The sequence below is a fragment of the Camelus dromedarius genome, chromosome 28, assembly GCF_036321535.1.
Source record: "Camelus dromedarius isolate mCamDro1 chromosome 28, mCamDro1.pat, whole genome shotgun sequence".
NCBI classification, from domain to species: domain Eukaryota; kingdom Metazoa; phylum Chordata; class Mammalia; order Artiodactyla; family Camelidae; genus Camelus; species Camelus dromedarius.
In genome coordinates, this window is record NC_087463.1 from 16,510,594 (window position 1) to 16,530,453 (window position 19,860).

The following is a 19,860-nucleotide window of genomic DNA, read 5'->3' on the forward strand; positions in this document are numbered from 1 at the left end:
GTTACTTTGCCCATTTTAAAGTGAATTTTTTTTAATTATTTAGCTGTATGAGTTCCTTATACTTATATTGAATACTAACCCCTTAACAGATATATGAGTCACAAATATTTTCTCCTATTTTATAGCTTCCCTTTTCATTTTGCTGACTATTTCTTTTGCTGTACAAGTTTTTTTTGTTTGTTTGCAGCATTGAAGTCTTGTGTAGCTGTCTTCAGATGTTAACTCCCGGAGAGCAATCCCTTCCCCTCTGCTAGGGAGTCGGAGGCTTCTCAGACCTACAGCCTGCACCACACTGCTTGCTCCCCCTTGTGGTTGTATTTTAAGACGGATGCCTTCTCTTCATCCCGCAACACCCCAGCCCTGTGCGCACAACCTCCCTATTGCTTTTCCAAGGCCAGAGCCCAAGCTGAAGTTTGTGGTCTCTCTCTGGCCCAAGTTTCAGCCAGCTTTTTGAGTGTGATCACTGGCCCTCTGCCGAAGTTTGCTCTCATCCACTGGGTGTGTGCACAGGGAGCTGGCCACAGGGTTGGAGGAGAGTGGGTATGGGTGAGGTGCACAGAGGTCCTGAGAGTGCCTGGGTGCCATTTGGGGGAACCTGCAGGTGAGGCAACCCCAGGGCTCAGAGGTGGGCTTCTTGATGGAACCCATGACTGACGTATCAGGATCTGCATCCCTTTAAATGCCTTTCGAGAGTCCCTACCTGCAGCTCTCCTAGCCTCATCCTGACCCTAGTCCTGCAGCTCACAACTCAGCACTCCGGATGGGACGAGAGAGATAGGCCACTTTGGCAGCTTCCTGCACAGCTAGGGAAGCTGGCGTTTACTCTCACGCTCACTTTCCTGTAGCAGAAATCCAGGCCCAGAGCTGGGCTTCCCTTGGCACTGAGGGGCACTGCCTTGGGGCAGGCACGATGCGGGTGAAGTAAATCTGTTCTCTTACCCTCCCAAAGGTGTCCAATTTTGTTTTGTTTTTTTGCTCCAGCGGTGTGCTAGAACTTCTTGGCTGGAAACCTGGACTTCCACAAAGGCTTTCTCATCCATGGGTGACTTTCTAAGACAATGTTCTCCAGGGGCTCGCAGACCGCAGCCAAGAGGGGCTGGAGCTGGTCTGAAGTTACTTCCGGGTCCACAGCTGGGCCCAAGGTCTGTGTGTATTTACCCAACACATGGGTGGAAAAGACTCCTCCTGGTCCCTTGGTGTATGGTGCTGAATCCCATACTTCTGTCCATGGATAGATGCCAAATTGCTGTTAAGGAAGGGCTATGAGTGAGGGACATCTTATTTGGCAATGTTGCGGATGTCACTGTATAAAAAAGCTCGTTCATTTTTCAAAAGACACTGTTAGCTCATACAAATATAGACAAAGGAACGCTGTGTATGCAGGTAGGGGTGCGTGTCATGGCAAAAGTGCTGGGTGCTCGGGCAGGGTCTCACGAAGGGGTGATCCCCAGGATCTTGGATCTGCAGCTTTACAAGTTCAGGAACAAAAGAAGCCAATGAATGAGGCATTCTGCGGGGTGATTTGGTAATTTCATTTCATTCCACCCAGTAAATCTGTAAGAGAGATGTTATCTCAGTTCGTAGAGATTAGGCGTCTGAGACTCCCGCAGCTGGCCCCCTGCCCGAGGTTATGCAGTTAAAGAAGTGGGGGACTTGAGACACAAACTTGGACTCATCTGACGTGAGAACCACTTTTTTGGGGGAAAGCTGTAGGAATGTGACTTGCCTGGGGTAGAATGGGTTCCAGAGGACTGATGTCTTTGGCTTATCAAGAGGGAAAATAAAAGAAGAAAAAGGGAAAGAAAAAGACAATCAAGCAAGTAGGCACTGTACTGAGTAGCTGTGGGCTCCTCTTCAATATGAGTTCTACACTCGGTAGTTTAGCTGAGTTTAACTGCACAGCGCAGTCTCTTTTCTGGTGTCCTGCCCCGGGCAACTAACTTTGGGACTTCGTATCAGAGTTTTCAGGCTCTTAATGGCAATTCTGTACCTGGGTTTCTAATTCCATGAGCATGCACCAACCATCTATTCTGACTGGAGTTGTAAACCGCATCAAAACAAGGTTCACTTTGTACTCATTAACTTTTTTCAATCTGAGGGAGCTTATTGAATCTTTCTCTCTCCTTTCACTTGTAGAAGTTCACAAATGCCATCAGAGAAACTTCCACGCAGGCGACCAAGATCAGAATTACTTCTACAAAATGGACAAAAACTTAATTTGCTGCAACTTCTTCACAATTTCAAGGCTATTTTCTAATTTAAATGGTGAGAATAATTGGGTTGCAGAGAATTACAGTCTATCACATCTTGGCAACTTTTGACAAGCATTTTTTCCCATCTAGGACAGAACCTTAGCTTCTTAAGTGTAGAAATAGAGTTGTTGGAAAACACTACGATGTCCAACATAGACAGAAAGATCAGGACACTTAGTTGAAAGGCTTTGTGCCACATCATAGTGCATCTCAACCCCAAAAGGAAAACAACAACAACAACAACAAAAGGATGTGGCTATCAAAATTACGAACACGGGCACACTCTAAACCCAGCAGTGGGAACAGAAAGAAAGACTCACAGTTGAAGTGGGCTGAAGAAATGACGAAGATGCTTCTTAAAATTAATGATCACCTACTCTGGTTCTGCCCTTTTTTTTTTTTTTTTTTTTTCTGACTAAGTCAAACCTCTATTGCTTAAAGCAATGTGTGTTGCTGGTTCCTCACTTTTTTAAACAACACTTGCAGTGAGTGATAATATAACAACACAGGGCACAGTGTGAACAGCCAACAGGAGAATCATTTAAACAAATGGATTTGTAAAACATGATTGTTTTAAGCCTGTCCATGTCAGGACTGCAATTTGAATTAAACATAAGGTGACTTCTTTCACTGCATCAATAAGAGAAATAACATTGCTCGCAACCATGTTTTATTTCACAGACAAAAATGGTTCTTAACAGCTTTCTGAAGGCTGTGCTTCAGCCACCTGCTGTTTAAATTGTTTGCTTTTTCTTGCAAAATTTGTTCTTTTGCAACATTAAAACAGGCAGACTTGCAGTCCGCTCACTTGGGGCTAGAGTCCAGGGATGTTTGAAAAGCACTTTCTTAATGAGCACCACAACTTCCCGCACCTTTCCTACTGGCAAATCAGAACACTAGGAAGAGCAGAGGGGTTGGCTGGAGCTAGTTCGCCTCAAATTTTTATCAGCATCAGCTGACTTTAACATCAGAGGCAATTTCTACCACTTTCTCAAAGAGAGTCTTTAATGGTCCAAGTGAGTTCAGGATTTCTAAAAACTTGGTTCTATTGGCGACTCAGTGCTTCCACAGTAACCTGGATTAGTGAGAAATTAAGGAAATAGATAATATCTACTCTGTCCTTGTCTCCTGCTTCCATTTTTTTGTGAAATAAAGCTGAGGTCATTATAACATTTTTTATTCGTGTAGTTATTGGGTACCTTGAAAACTACTGACATTGGGCCAAGCTGTCTTTAGCTTGAAATGTTGTATAATTCTTGAAGCATAATCCGGAGAAGGGAAGATTAACTATTTAAAAAGGTTTTTTATCATCTTTTTTTTTTTCGGTTGGCCAAATTCAAAGAAATCGGTATTACTGATTTTCATTGCTTATTCCAATCTTCTGTTCTTCTCAAAATTCCAAAATGAATACCTAAAAGAATGAGGTCACTGAACCTGTGGCATCACTGGGAAAAAATAAACAAAACCCACTAGAGGGACTATTTTTCAGACATTAATGCATATTTTAGATGGGTCATTTTCTGAGTCCTTGGTTTTTATGATCTAGAAAGTAATGTGTGTTTTGTGCAGAGTACAAGCAGGCACTTGAAATTTAGGCTGAAATAATTGGTATGATGAAACTGTCAGAGTATTAAAGAAATAAAACTAATACTTAGTTCATAAATATTTCATGAAGGTTGATGAATATATTTTTAATAACCTTTATTGTTTCAGAAATGAATAAAATCTTGAAAATTACATAGTAATGTTTCCCCCTAAATAACCTTATCTCTTCTCCTAAAATAAATTCTATGTTTAAATTAAAATCAAATTTTAGCTTTAGACATCTGAAATAAAATACATACAATAAAAATATATCTGGGGGAAGTGGTGCCTTGGTATGGCAGGAAAGATCTAAGATGGATCCCTTATAATTCCTGCTCTCTGTATCTTGAATATAAATACCTTTCCCTTGAGTGTTTCTGGGGCCTGTGAATTCCTTCTGGCCAACAGAAAATGGCAAAGATGAAAGGATTTTGAAGATGAATAAGGTTCCCAAATCAACTGATTTTGAATTAACCAAAAGGAATATTTTTCCAGGGAGGGCCTGACCTAATCAGGTGAAAATTCTTATAGGAGGATTGGTTTTCCTTGAGATTAGAGACTTATCTTGTAGGCTTGGGGATGTAAGCAGCCACCCTGGAGAAGGGCACCTGTCGAGGAACTATGAGCAGCTCTTAGGGCCTTAGTGTGGCATACGGCTAATAGCCAGCAAGAAGCTGGAAGCTGGAGCCCCCCTACAGCTGCAAGGACAACTTGAATAATCTGGGAAGTAGATTCTTTCCCAGTCAGGCCACTACATGGGAAGGCAGCCCAGCCAACAGGTTGAGTGCTGTTTTCTGAGTCAGAGGATCCAGCTAAGCTGGGTCCAGACTGCTAACCCATGGAAACTGTGAAATAATAAATACATGCTTTTCTAAGCCACTAAGATTGTGCTAATTTATTATACAGCAATAGAAGGGGACTGCACTTTTAAAAGGTGCCTAACTATTCTTATATGGTCTGTCTCCTAAACATCTCCCCTCCTCCACCAATACACAGTCACACAATACAACTCAATTTAAATGCCCACATATGTTTTAAAGGAGTTACTTTAATGGTGCTAGAAACTTTGGAAGTCACCAGCTACAAGACATAAAATTTAAGAATAAATACTGCATGAGCTTTAAGAAGTCCTCCCATATTCAGAGAAAATAGTAAAAGGCAGTTTTAGCTCTTCTTCCTTTGGAGGAAGTGCATTGACCCTGGAAATAAGAAAGATTTAAACATAGCTCTAAATTTGAATGACCAAGTGCTGAAGTGAAGAAAGAATGTGGGGGCGAGATGGGAAATTATTTCGTCACAACAGTCATGAGTAGCCACACCAGACTTGCGAATAACAGGGCTGCCCTGTGAAGCAGTGTATCCCTCATGCTACAGAGATATCTTCTAATATGCAAGACAAGACCTGGAAGACTCACCATGTAACTTATTTCAGGCTGGACTAAAATGGGAACTTGACCCTTGGCACACAATCTTCCCCAAAACAGTGAAGAAACTACCATGCAGAGGGGGATTTCTCCTCTTGGGGTGAGCCCTGGTCTCAGCGCCTCCCAAATTCTGTCTGATGATTTACTCATGTTCCAGTTTAAGGTCTGTAAGAAAATTACAGTAGCACCTAGATGATTTTTCAAGGGACCTAAGGAGAACCCATGCCCACTATCATGGAATGAACAGCACGTTTTATTCACCCTTCAGGATCAATGCTAAGTGGGGTCGGAGGGCTGGCTCCATAGCTGGAGAGCTACGTTCTTACTGAGGTTTACATCATCTCCCCAGTCAGCCTCTCCATTACTCTGTTCTCATCTGCGACTCTCCTCTTTGGCCTTCCTGCTCCAGATTCACTAGTCTCCGTGCTGTCACTGGAGTATGCTAGACACAGTCCCACCTTGGGGCCTTTTCCCTGGCAGTTCTCCGTCTGGAATGCTCTTCCTCACACTCTAAAGGTTTTGCTGCAATTTTACTCTCTTGGCGAGGCCCATCCCTAGCATAAGCACTCCCCGCCTCTCTCATGCACCTCACTCTTACCCAAAGTACTACCTACCATCTGACATATTATACATTCATTTCATTTACTATCTTTCTCCAGCCACAGAGTACAACCTCCCAGAGTAATGAGATGTTGGTCCTTTGTGTTCACTGGTGACCCCAGTGCATTCCCATGCAGCACAGATTGCTGGTTAACTCAATCAACGTTTATTAAGTAAGATAAAGTCTTGGGATTAAGAAAAAACTGGACAATACAGTCTATAACCAAAACAGTAGAAAAAATAAAACCATGTTACAGACGAAATGTTTGACATCATCTTTCAAGAATACAGATTACTAAGAACGAACAATACACAAACAGTAGACTATGACAGGTCAGCTGAATGTCCCAAAATAAAGCACATATATAGACCATCTATATTCTTAAAGCAAAACAAATGGGGAAAAAAAATCACAATTAAATTTAGTAGACGAAAATGTCCCTACATGGGGGTCTAACTATGGAAACTGCCACTGGTACATAATTCAAATGTTAAAAGTCAATTTATTCACCAAAGGAGAGACACTGACCTCATCTCAGAGTTTTTCCCACAGTAGAAAATTCCCATAATGGTTCAAAATATTTAGAATTTTAGTGAGGAAAAATTATTGCCACAAATTATATGCTGAGCTAAATTGTTGTTCACATGACTTGGCACCTCAAGAAATATTATCAGATAGGAAAGTCCTCATTAATATTTACCAACTTTTCATTTACAAATTATGTAAAAATATACTGTGTTAGGGGTATTTATTATATAAATAACTCAAAATAACAGGATGTTGCAATACAGAAGGATTAGAAGAAAGCACTGAAATCATTTAAACAGAGTCATTTAAACACGTTCCCATTGAACAAAGGAGAATCAAAAGCGTAGCTTAAACAGAACTACTGTTTCTTGTCTTCAGACCAACCAGAAGCCCTTTCTATCTATTACAGATTGGTGTTAAACATTTTTCTGAAACCTTCATGCTCTTATGCTTAACCTGAGACCATCAGCCAACATGGCCAGGTTTTCTGGACCAAGTCACTAGGAAACAGTTGCTTGAGTATTGGCATCAAGAAGAAACAGACTGCTTTAGGAATACAGGATTTTCCATGTCCACCAATCTAAAGTAGGCCACCAGGAATTCTGTCTCATAATTTGTTTCGTTTACTCTCTACTTTGCTTACTATTGGATATTTCCTTATTTATTATCCATTCCACTAAAAACATCAACTTCAAGAAGGAAGCTTATTTATGTCCTGTTTAGCATGGAACATGCTTAACATATGACTAGGGCTCAATTATTATTTATTCAATAAATGAATTTCAGTTACAGTATGGAAATAATTTATTTACATATTATATACTAGAGGTAGATCAGAGTATTTGAAAACTGAGCCATTATGATACAGGTTACAGACTGGAATTTAATAGATTGCTAGGCTGAATGCAGCTCAGGTTGCTGGTTAACTTGTCTCATGGATGAATCGTAAGATACAACAAACTTCACTGTTGTCTTATTTTAAGAAATGCCACAGCCACCCAACTGTAAGCAACCACCACCCTGCTTAGTTAGCAGCCATCAACATGGAGGCAAGACTTGCTGATGGCTTAGATGATCCTTAGCATTTTTTTAAGCAATAAATTTTTTTTAAGCTAAGGTATGTACCTCAGCTTTTCAGACATAATGCTAATACACACTTGATAGACTGCATTATAATGTAAACATAACTTTCACATACACTGGGAAACCCCAAAAAATCTGCATGACTTGCTTTATTGTGGTGGCACAGGACTGAACCCACAGTATCTCCAAGGTATGCCTGTGTGCTTTCCCGTGTGTCGTAGTCATCATCCTTTGAAGTCAGTGACTGTCTTGTTTCATTCTGTTTCCCAGTGAACTGCCACAAAGTTCAGCTCATTGTGAGGATTCAATGGCTCTTGAATTTATTCACTCATTTGTTCATTCAACAAAACACATTTTGAGTTTGGACTGGCTGGTTAATAAAAGAACTGTTAGCACAGTCCTCAAGCCATACATTTCCATGCAGCTGTCCAGCATCTAAAGCCAGTTCTTTGTTACAGTTCTTCCTATGCCAGAATGAGGAGAGCTCACAGCTACTTGGAGAAGGATGTCTATTAAAATTCCAAATAATTAGAAGAATATCACATCTAGAGTAAAGTGTTGGTCATATTAAAGAAAGGGGTTGGTGACAGAGTTGAACACGAGACAAATGCTAGGAAGAGGAACCTGTTCCAACCCACTGACAAAATCTCCTCTAAGAGACGGTAAAGTATGGCCTCAGAAAGAATCTCCTCAACATTGGAGCCGCTTGCTTGTTTAGCATAGGGTTTGCCTTTTTGCATAATAACTAGTACCTCTTTTAAAAATAAAACTCTTCTATCAATATGGCTCACTTATCCCATTAGGAAGAGGGACGTTCCTAACAGTCTGTTGGCTTACTCAGGAGAAGAGTCACCAAGGGGTGACCAGTGCAATGGCAACATAACTCTCTCGGCCCTTCGGATACCGTCTTCTATAGCTCAACGACTGGGAACAATCTGAGGAAATATATTACCTGGATTGTTCACAGACTGAATACATTTCTCCAAGTCTGCAGGCTAGATTAGGAAGAATGTCACTGATGCATCGAACTTCCTTTTCAATTGGTCCAACACCTTTCCTGTTTGGGAACCCTCTAACATTTAGAGAGTTCCATTTGATTCATTACAAAAAAAAAAAAAAAAAAAAAAAAGGCTACCAAATAAATGTTCATTCCAAAGCTCTGCTTTAAACTGGAGCTGTGCCCAATGACTCACTATTATTCTAGGTGAACGGAGCACAGGGAAGCCATCAATCTTCAGAATGCAAAGCTATCTGAGCTACCCAGGAGGCCGATGCCTACTTCGGAACACAATGGCATTTCTACTAAGATCTAGTCGATGCTTCTGTACCGCTCCTTCCATCTTCCTTTATTCTTCAATTCTTGTCATCCTTGAGTGTATCAGAAAAGCCCTCATGCAAAACAAAATTTTTAAATACATAGCACTTTAATTATTTTATTTAACTCACTATAAATAATTCCTGAAATATGAAATTAATTTTTAAGAAGTGAAAAATGCAAATATAGAAATATATTACATCTGAAACAGTCACAGTTCTGACATGAAGAAAGTACTAAGTGTTTGTTGAATGGCTGAATATTAATTTGTTGTGAAATCAGCTGAGCCCTTCATACAGCCTTTAAAAAGTAAATACAGATAAATTTCCCTAAACTTGTCTGATATTTAAATGCTTTATCTGTTTGTTTGCATGAGAAAAAAGAAGATAATGAGTGTGACATTTGTTATCTCCAAATAAGCTAGATTTGTAGGGCACATTAATTTTGAAAATTAACCCCAAGGTAGCTGCCACCAGGAGGCCCCATTGAGGGCAGCAATAAAAACCTAACTTTCTGAGCCTTTCTCCATACAAGTTTAACGGAGGGACACATGAAACTATGCTATCCAGTTGTAGGGTATGATTTTTCTCCCCAGAAAATAAACATCTCTAATTAGCAAAATGTCAAAATAAATGTATCCAAAACGTCAATATCTACATTTACATCTTACATTAAGAAAATACCATCTGAAGCAAAATATTAAGAAAAACTAACATCAGGGTTGAAAGAGCTGTCATGTTAAGTCTCTACTAGAGCTGTCTAGGGCAGGTGATAAACCAGCATCACCGGGGCTCCCAGGAGCTCCATGCTTGTTCCTCCTGTCTAAATTCTCCTTTCCAACCATCCCTGCCCAGACCCATCCTGCACACTGACTCCTGGCTCTGTTCTTAGGACTGTCCCCAGGGTGCGTGATATGTGTAGAGGTCTGTCAGTTCAGCCTGCTCCAAACGTCTGTAAATCCAGCATTCTGTCACCCAACCAGGCACCAATGAGGCTCCTGCTTGACAGCTCATCTCGTTGCAACGTGGGCTTTATCTGCTTCAGGGCTCCAACTAGTCCCTGTGCTGGTGAAGATGCTTGTGAGTCACCGTGACACCTGGAGAATCAAATCTATGTTAAATTTCACCTGGCCAAAACTAAGCAAGGGGTCTGTAAAGACCACACCACCAAATGCCTTTCCTTTTCCTGGAGCTTCCTCTTCCGTAGGGCCTCAAAGACCGGATAGAGCCAGTGTTCCTCTCACTTGTAATGAATTATTAACCTTTCTCCTTTTATCAACCTCTCCTGCCTGCCTGATCAGTGCTACAACTTGGTTATTCAACATTCAGGAAACGTCAAAGGGTAGTGGGTTTTGACTCTAGAACTTTTAAGATGTTTGAACATCGGTACATTTTTAACATTTAACACCTTAAACATAAAAACATACTTTGCTACAATGGTTTTCCCCCGGTAGGAGAGGGCTTCATCTGATAGACAAGCAAAAGAGCTCACACCCAGAGAACATGCTGGGGTTCCGTCACAGAAAGCACTTGAAGCTTAGAGACGCTCTTACTTGTCTTGCAGCTGAAATTTAAGTGTTTTACCCCAAATCAGGCAGCAAGTTACATCTGGTCTCCTATTATAGTAGTTCTGTGTCTTTTCTATTACACAAGTTTAACCTCTCCATAGTCTATTATTAGTTTTTGCTCAAAGAAAAATAAGTGCTTAAGCTCTCTGGTACAAAAGCCTGTCTCACAATTGCATTCGTTTTACAGTCTGGCAAAGCAGATAAACAAGTGCTAGAAGGAAGAGCATCTGCGGGCGAAGCTCTAAGAGAGTCCTAGTCTTGAGTTTCTCGTGCCCTCACATTTAGTACTTGGCCATTTATTTGATAATCTTGGCCTCCTCTTCCTGGTGGAGTGTTACACTAGGTTATCTCTAAGGAGCATCTCAATTATAACATCCTGTTGCTCTACTCTTTGGCATGTACCTTTACAATGAAAGCAAACTATGCATTAAAGTTACGTTAACTTTTTTCCTACTACTACCTTATCTAGTGTGAGTTGGGCGAAAGCTTATTCTGTACCTTTTTACTTAAAGAGTTGGACTTCTCTGTGGCCCACTAAGGAACTGCAATATGTCATATGCGTTGAATAAATACATGTTGATAAAAGAGAGGAAGGAGTAAAGAAAGAGAAAGAGGAATGGAGAAAAGTAAGCAAACAAGTAGTTTTTCTCTCCAAAATTGCGAGCATCTCCAATCCACCTAAATCATGAGGCAGACTAAATTATGATCTGTCCCTGGAAACTAACAACCTTTACAATTTGTTTTCATTGGCGCAGAAAAGCCCCCATCTTCTTCCTAGTATTTCTTTTCTCTCTCTAACTTATGGGAGGAATGTTTTCCTTCCAATACTGGTCTCCTCTGTGCTCTTAAGCCCTGCAGTTATTCAGTATAATTGACTGCGTGACAACTTGCAATAGAAGTAATGTTAGGTCAGCAATCCAAGTCACATATCAAACTAAGAAGGTATTATGGGACAAATCACATTTTCATCAGTCGGAGCTTAGATAAATGCAGGAGTATTGATAGCATTTATGGTTTGTATAACAGCCTGTGGTGTGACAGAGCGATAGCACTTTGAAATACAGCCAGTGAATGTTAATTAAAGGTAAATCATAATGGAACTCCTGTGGTATTACATGATGTCCATGTGAATTCTCTAATAATTTATAATGCTTGATGTGATCCCACACCGTGTGACAAGAAGTGTGATTATTTGTAGCTCTGCTTGATCTGCAGCATAAAATTTACTTTGGACGCAATGGGATGTGTTGCTAATACACACCCCGTACAGGAGTATTCCTTCTGCAGAGGCGTTTCAAGTCTCCCAGAATCAAGATACAGCATCGAGTGCTCAACTGGAACATAATTGTACAGCGACTAAACATTATCTCACAGGAAATACATAAATACATTATTTCCAGGAAATAATAAGTGGAAAGTAGTTTCTTAATTGCTGGTTCATAGCTGCCTGGTCTCAGATGCCATGATTTTGAGTCCCTAATACTCTGCTCTTAGACTAATTGCATCCTTGACATCTAATTGTTCTGTTCCCACCCTGACAGCCACACTGTTCTTTCAAGTGCTTCCTGGGGAGGTGTGAGAGGGAAGGGGAAAGAAGAGGCTTATAATAGCAGACTGAAAAATTTAAGGATACTTAGCCCCACTCCCAAAATTTCTCAAAGCCTTTAAATTCCAAGAGTAGAAGAAGCATGCTACACTTTAATGATACGTTTCCTCCACGTTATTAAAGTGCTCCCACCAGTGTTATGTTAGGTGACTGACAAATGAGTCAAACGATGCTAAAAAATGCTAATTGGATTCAACTGGCCTTCGTTTTTTTCTAATTTGTACCCACAAGTCAACTCTTGTTAATCTCCTTGTAAATATCAGTTGCAAAAATATGAGAAGCAAACGAATAGTCTTCAAAAAAAATGATGCATCCTTTTTCCAGAATCATCTTTCCGTTTCCCTGCCCATTATCCATACATTGAAATTGGAGCTACAGAGTGAGGGGCAGAGAATTTCAGCTGGAGTGAAGGACTTCATTTGCCTCTTTCTATGCAAAACCAACAGACCCTTAGCCTGTGGGAAAAAAATACAAATTTCTTCCTTTTGAAAATATCGCAGAAGCAGCTGCTCCTCAGCTATTTTGAGTGGATTTTCTGAGAACAGCTTGTAGCTGCAATATTGTATATGGTGGATGGTTGGCAAGAGCCTAGTTGTGGGAGGGGAATAAGTAAAACTGAAAACCAGTGCAAGCTCTGGTAACTGACAAACTGATGGGGGTCGGGGATGGAGAACAAGGCCACGCCCCACAGCGGAAAGAAATGGATGGGAAGACAAAATTAACCCAGTGGCAGAAGGGTTAGCCTTTTTTATTTATTTAAGTCAAGCTTAACACTTTTGCTTTGTTAACACAATTTTAAGTGAGAAAAGGCAGAGGTTAGTGTTAAAGACAACAGAGAGAATCCAAAAGAATAAAGGAAGAGAAATAAATTCAAATGTAGATGAAATTCCAGGCTGCTGCAGGGCAACAGGTAACAGCCAGCTCACACTTGTGCTGGGCTGGACAGCTCAACAGAGGGGCTTGCATATTTGTCCCACAGTGGCTTGCACATTATAACTCTGGCTTAAGGCTAAGGAGTCTTTAGGTCCCTGCTTTGGATCACAGTTACTAATCCTCGTGTACAACAAAGAAGCATGGTTAACCTGTGGGTCCTGAGACAGGAGCCAGAGTGTCACCAGAAGAGCATCGGTATCTGAGGTCAAGCTGAGAACACAGAGCCTCTCAGGACCCATGTTCTTAGTAATCAAAGGGGGTCAAAGCAGCAGTTACTTTGGGACCTTGAGCTGCTAGAAAACACACTCACACAGCCTGAAGTCTTATTCCCCAAATCCTCTGTATTTTTATTCAAGCCCCTCACTCTCCAGACTATAGATACTTACCATTCCAACACCTCAAGTCTAGCTCTGACCTGAAACCTCCCATAAAGAGGTCTCTGTGTGCATAATAGTTTCACCTTCTTTTGCTCCAAAAACTTAGAAATAATCAACCATTCTGAATGATTCACACAGGATCTCTATTTTTGATATCTGTGTCTGATTAACTCCCCATCACTACCCTTAACTGTAGCTTTAACCACATATAGAAACTTAATTTAAAAAAAAATCACAGATTGATGAGTCATATAAGGCAAACAGAAAAGTCCAGTTTTTTGAACATTTTGAAACAGCTCCGTAAAATACAGCCCCAAATAACGCATTTACTAACACTAGAGAAGTTGTTCTTAGTGAGTCTGTTGTGATCTCCAGTGCTCTGGAAATCCGAAAGGGTGTTTTGGTTATCGTAATGACTGGAGTTGCTCCTGGACTTTAATGTAGAAGGGTCAGGGATACAGATGTCCTGAAGTTCACTTACAGTCCTGCACGGCTGAAGAATTGCCCTGCATTCTCCCAGGCTTTCAGATCTCTCACAGGACATTCTTAGAGATGAAATCCCTGTTTATAATTTCCTAAATCTATGCAGACCTCCATTTTAATTATAAATATAAGATACTTTTTCACATGGGTTTAATATACATTGATTGTTCTAAGAATACAACTACACATAAATAGAGATTGTATTTTCTTTGGCCTTTCTTTACCAGGAGTTGGCTAACATTCTGTAAAACCACAACTGGGAAATGGCATTCGTGCAATCTGAGTTGCAATACAATGCACCCATATCAGCCTGCATCTGCAGCTGTCACATTCATGGTGATTCCACAGGTAGGTCCAAACACCTGCCTACTTTATTAGCTCTCCCAGCGTAGCCATTTCCAAGCATTTGCACCTTGGAAATGCATCTTTCCTTTCCCTGCATAGAAACTCACTAGACCAATGACAGATGTATCCTTTACTGAATGGGGATTTTCTTCTTATCATGCAATTACCACAAGGCAAAGGACCTATTTCTTGGACCTCCATGAGTGGGCCATGCCTGTGCAGCTCTGAGCAGAACCCTTAACTCTGTCAACTTGGTCCGATGTCCACTCTGTCCTTTGTCACTCTGACCCTTATAAATAGGTTCTTTCACTTTTCTCTTGTGTTTTGCTTTTCCCTCCTCAAGTTCTGACGGATAATTCTTCTGGAATTTAGTAATTTAACACTTTTTATGTCTACCAGTTAAGTGATACTTTCCCCCTCCCCCTAAAGAACTCCCTTCCCAGTCAGTATATAATTCTTGCTTTTGGATGATAGAACTATCCAAATCAAAATAAAATGTTTTCTTTTTTTCTTCAATAGGGTGGATATATTGGCACAAAGACTCAAAGGTCTAGCCCTCATAGCAAATACGTTCCTATAGTAGAAATGCGTGCATTAGACATCATCGCCATTAAAACCAGCCAATTACCTTCCCTTCTTCCGACTGAATTGGTTCTAAGTGACTTGTTATATTTTGGTGTCTATACAGAATTTCTTACTGAGGCGAAATTGAACTGATCAATTGGCACACGTTTCTTGTACTCCTTGCACTTACATTAATTATTACAAATCAATAAATTGACATTATTTTTATGCAAATCTTTTGTGACTTTAGTTTCCCTATTTCATTCCCTGGATCCAAATAATTCTGGGTATGCTAGCAAAATAAAATTCATGGATAAGCAAAATTGAGAACTAGTTCATAGGTTGAGTATTCACCTACAAAACTATGTAAACAACTGACCTCCAAAGGAAGAGCATCAAACTGCACAGAGACATGCTGTAATGCAAGAGGCTTGAAACCCAAACTTTAGAGTAAGAAATACTTGGAATGTAATCCATGCCTAGACATTTATTATTGTGTGACACTGAAAAATGTTACTGAGATGGTTCCTAAGACTCATTTTAAATGCTTAACACACATGTACATGCCCAGACACACATTAACTGAGTATTTGCTATTTTAAATTTGTAGATGGCACATGCATCCTGCTGTTCGCACTAATAGGAATGGGCTCTATTATAAAAGAAATGGCCCTGGTTCTTAGAGCTAAGGGAATGTCTAAGCAAAGGATCTATAACAAGGGCTTATTCTTTGGATATTATTCCACCAGCTCTCATGCTGTCCTGTGATGTCAACTACTACTATGGGGGGGAAAAACAATGCTAAATTGGTTTCCTTATTATTGAAGCACAGTCAATAGCTGATTTCATTGCCACTCCCTCCTTCTTGCTTTCTAGCAATTAGACTAGTAATTGTATGACATGCTAGGATTTACCCATCCCATGAATATGGTGCCCACAGGACATTTCCGAGTAGCAGCCACTATACTTCCCCAGTTTTTTAGTTTAGAAACTGTAAAAGTGACCCCTACAGAAAGATCCACCATAACCACAGGGGTCACTAGAGCTAGGGAACAGTGCTTTATATTTAGCTGACCACCAGTACACCAGATCTTTTTATTATTTATGATGTGCACTATAGAGGTCTGATGCTGGACCATGGATGGCCGTGACAAGAAGAGAATGCCAGGTGAGACTCAGCCCACCCAGCCACCAGAGCCAGCATTAATCTCTGTTTGAAACATATGTGTTATAGTTTTAGTTTAAAAATAATACAGTTTCATATATTAAAAAAAAGTTTCTTTTGTATAGCACAGGGAACTATGGTCAGTATCTTGTTAATAGCCTTTAATGGAAAAAAATGTGAAAACGAATATATGTATGTATCTGCATGACTGGGACATTGCACTGCACACCAGAGACTGACACACTGTAATTGACTGTACTTCAGTAAAAAATAATAATAATAATACAGTTCTTTTTTCTTGTTTAAGCAACAGAGGGGTGGAATTGTTGCTTTCAGTTTTGGCAAATCCACAGATCTTGGGGTGGAGAGAATTGATCAAACATGGCCAACACTTTTGGGGCTACAGTTCTTACAAGAATCTTTCTAAGACTCATCAGTTAAAATAAGCATGGTACTGAAAAGTTAGACACAAAATATATGAAGGCATTTATATATAATAGGCATTTAAGACGTGCTAGTTTTTAAACTCATTATTGTAAATCAAAACTGGCCAGGACTTTCCACCATAGGAAGGGGAAAAACTATGATTCATCCCAAAAGCCACATGCTTATGATAATGTTCATTTTTGTCACATTTTCATTGTGGGAACTTTTCAAAGATGATTCATGTAAGATGAATAGCAAGTTTCTTATAAATTGTATTAATTTGCTACCTTCAGAAATCTAAGGATCTAGCCTAATTTGCCAGATTTTAAGAAAACTTCCAAAGAATTAATGATACATGAGTTCCTATATTTCAAATGGGTGAGAATATATGGGAACTCATGATATTCTGTGGTAGTATTATTGGTATGCTATTGAATTATTATATATATTTGGGCCATAATTTACCAGGTTTGAGAGACTGTGAGGATGCAGGGGGTAATATGTACTTTGAAATATGTGGCATTAACACCGGTCTGGAATAGGGGGCATACACAAAAGAACTTCATGATGTTTGGCATGTGAAGCCACACCCCCAAGCCAGGGACACACTGCCTTACTTGGGATGGTTGTTTACCAGAGACGGACTCTTTCTCTTGCCCCAACCAAGCAACAAGTAACAAGTAACAGTGAAGTATTGCTGAAAGAGTTGTAAAAGCAGAGACACTACTGGCACAGCACAAAGAGGAGACCTAAAGCTGACAATGAGAGCGATATTGAGAAAAGTTCTCTGGCAGCCCATGACAAGCCACATTGGAGCCCGAGGCAAAGGGAAAACTATGTGTCTCTAAACACACTCATCAAAGTATCTTCTCATACTTTTAACCAAGTGAAAAGTGGGTGAAAGTTCTGCAATAAATACACATAATTATTTATAAAGCCCAAGTTGCCCATTGAGTTTGCTCACCATGGTCAACTTCCTAACCCACCCAATAAGAGAGGCAATGCCTGAGAACCACAGGGTGTTCCCATTGACAGAAGGTCGTAAAACAAATAACACCAACCTGTCTTTATCTTAAAGTTTGATATTTGTTTATCACGGATTTTTTAATTAATTAGTTTTTTAAAATACTGAATTAAAATATTATTTATCTTGATGACTGAGTTTTTAACATCCCCTTAAATTTTGCACATGGTCAAGTGTCTCACATCTCACCCTAACCCCAGTCCTACCCTCTGGCAAACCAGCCCCCATCCTAAACATATCTCTAGAAAATTCTGAAATCTATGGTTTACCTAGAGTACGGCAGCAATCATAAATCTCAAACCTAGCTCAGCGCCTCACTATATTGACTCAAATATCCACCTAAAGGCCTAAAAGAAGGAAAAGAGTGCTTATTTCCAGCTAGGGCAACAAGACAAAACAAAACAAACAAAGAAGAAAAACAATTTACTTCAGACTCAAATGCCCTATATATTTGCTTTCGGCAAAATTACAAGCCATAAAAAAAGAAAACAAATTGCCATAAAAAAAGAAAAAAAAAAAACCAAGGAAAACTACATACTGGTAACACAGACGAGGCAATTAATAGAACCAGACACATATGACAGAAATGCTGGAATGCTGAGGCATGGAAGGTACACTAACTATGTAAATATGTTAAAGTCTCCAATGGCAAAGGTAGGCGACATGCAGGATCAGATGGGTAATTTTAGAAGAAATGAACACTGTTAGAAAACATCAAGAGGAACTATAGAAAGTGAAAAACGCAGTAACAAGGATAAAGAAAATCACACAGCTGAGAAAGAAAAAAATCAGTAAATATTAAGATAAGTCAACAGAAATTACCTAAACTGAAGTACAGAGAGAAAATACTTAAGAAAAATAAACAATAATAGAAAAAAAAATAGGACAGAGCATTCAAGAATTATAAGGCAATATCAGATAGTCTAACATAAATGTAATTAGAGTCTCAGAATGAGAAGAAAGGATGGGGCAGAAAAAATATTTGAAGAAATAATGGCTAATAATTTTTCAAATTAAATTACAGATAACAATCTACAGATGCAAGAATCACAAAGAACAAACAGGATAAGTATCAAAAAACACACAAAAAACACTTATAAACTTAGTCATATCTTATTAGCAGTCAGTAACAAAAAACATGTTACATACACAGGAATTAAGATAATATTTACATTAGACTTTTTAATCAGAAACCATTTAAGCCAGGAGACAACAGAAAAATATATTCAATGAGCTGAAAAGGAAAACAAAACAAAACTTTCCAGCCATAATTCTATATTTATCAAAATATATTTTATAATTGAAAGACTTTCTGAAACAAACAAAACTCTAGAAATTTTATTGCCAGCAGATCTGTACCATAAGAAATATTAAGGAAAGCTATTCTGTAAGAAGGAATAAATCAGACAGAAAATAGGATCTACAAAAAGAAAAGTAATACAAAGGAAATGGAATAAAGAGGGTAGAATATCTTCTCTTAATATTTAATTGCTCTGAAATATAAATGATTTGTCTAAAGCAAAAATAGTAGCTATTTATTACATGCTTATGGCATATGTAAATATAAAATGCTCTATGATAAAAACACAAAGAATGTGTTTGTATGCTTGGTTTGGTCTGTTCACTTATATTCATATATTACACATGAATCAGTATAATATTATTGGAAAATAAACTCTGAGTAGTTAAAGATGTATATTAAACCCAAAGGACAACTAAAATTTTACAAGAGGTATAAATAATAACTCAACATTGTAGATAAAAGGAAATCGGAAAAAAATTCTATTATCCTTTAAGAAGTTACAAAAAGAGAGGGAAAACAGTAACAGAGAGTAGAAGGAACAATTAGAAAAACAAGTACAGGATGGCAGATTTTTAACCCAACCACATCATTAAACAAATTAAACATAAACAGTCTAAACACACCATTTGAAAGATACAGAATGTCAGATGGGATACAGTGACTGAAGTGTATGATATGCTGTCTACAATAAACTCACTTTAAACATAAAGACATATGTCAGTAATAAAAAGCATTCAAAACATTCACTAAGACAGACCATACTCTGTGCCATAATACAAAATTCACCCAATTTAAAAGAATAGAAATCAGATACAGTATGCTCAGACCATATGTGAAATAAATGAGAAACAAATAAAAATATATCTAAAAATCCCCCAAATACTTGAAAATTAGAAAACACATTTCTAAATAATCCCTGGTTCAAAAGGGAAGTATTAAAGGGAAATTTAAAAAATATTTTTAACTAAGTGAAAATAAAAATGCAACATAGCACTTGTGGGAGAGAGCTAGAGAAGTGCTTAGAAGGAAACATAGCAAAAAATACATAATTTAGAAAAGAAAGCAGATCGTAAATCAGTGATTTAAGACATCTTAGAAACAACAAAAAGAATAAATTAAACCCCAAACAAGAAGGAAAGAAATAATAAACATAAACAAAAATCAATGCAACTAAGAGCATAATGACAATAGAAAAAAATTAATAAAACCAAAAGCTATTTCTTTGAAAATTTCAAATTGATAAACTTCTAGGCAGACTAGCCAAGGGAAAAAAAAAAAGA

At 38.8% G+C, this 19,860-nt stretch overlaps 1 long non-coding RNA gene across 1 annotated transcript in view; it reads right to left on the minus strand.

Annotated features, from left to right (window-relative positions):
* Positions 1 to 19,860, minus strand: part of LOC105088992 (uncharacterized) — a 723,199-nt gene that overhangs the window by 161,027 nt on the left and 542,312 nt on the right. The window lies entirely within an intron of this gene.